Source organism: Aptenodytes forsteri, unplaced genomic scaffold, assembly GCF_000699145.1.
Source record: "Aptenodytes forsteri isolate BGI_AS27 unplaced genomic scaffold, ASM69914v1 Scaffold54, whole genome shotgun sequence".
Lineage (NCBI taxonomy): Eukaryota > Metazoa > Chordata > Aves > Sphenisciformes > Spheniscidae > Aptenodytes > Aptenodytes forsteri.
Genome location: NW_008796044.1, coordinates 12,773,431 through 12,774,387, shown reverse-complemented (window position 1 = coordinate 12,774,387; position 957 = coordinate 12,773,431).

Sequence of the window (957 nt, the reverse complement as noted above, 5' to 3'; positions counted from 1 at the left end):
GGTTGGACTCGATGATCTTAGAGGTCTTTTCCAACCTCAATGATTCTATGATTCTATGATTCTATGTCCGGAGGGCAGAGTTTGCATCAGCGAACCGCCTCCGGTTTGCTCCCAGGCACGCTGCCCAAGCGGCCCTCGCGGCCCGGCCTGCGTCGTCGTTCCCTGATACGCCTCTCCCCATGCAGCGCCTGGTGTCAGCCCCTGGCCTCTGCCTGTGTGGCTCCAGACGAAACCCCTGCCCGCGAGGATCGGCCGCTGCTCGTGATAAAAAAACCCACGTGCTTTTTATCCGACAGCAGCAGCTGGAGGGGGACACGCTGTTGGGAAGGCAGGGAGGACGCTGCCTGTGCACCGCTCCTGGGAGAGCGGGGAGCTGCGTGCCTGGGAGGTGCCTGGAGGCCAGGGGTGTCTGAGAGCAGACGGTAGTGGTTTCCGCCACCGGGAATCCGGCAGGTTTCCCCGGGAAAGGTGGGGGTGAAGGGTGCAGTATGTGGGTCCCACTGTGGCTTGTGTCCCAGCAGGAAAAGGAGAGCGTCCCACCTTGTCTCCCGGGGCCGGCTGGGAATAGCTGCTGCTGGCTTTGCCCTTCAGCATGGCCAATGGAGTGGAATATTCCACTGGGCAGTGGAAACGCCATTCCCGGCCGGTGGGCCGAGGTCTGCTGCCTCCCTGGAGGTGCTCTCTGCCCCGAATCCCGGGGGAGTGCTGGCTGGCGCCTCGCTGCTGGGGTTTTATGGAGGGTCTCTGTGGTTTTGCTTTTCCCTCTTGCCCCGGGGGGCAAGTGGGTGCATGTGAGCCCTGCTGTTGGCGAGGCAGGAGGGGAACAGGGCAGGGGAACAGCCCTTTATTAAGCTGCTATGCTGTGAAATGTCCCCACGGCGCCTCCCTGGCACCTGAGACCTTCGGGTTTGGCTCCAGATGGTCTCCCCCGGTGGGACGCCGTCCTGGGGCGGGGGG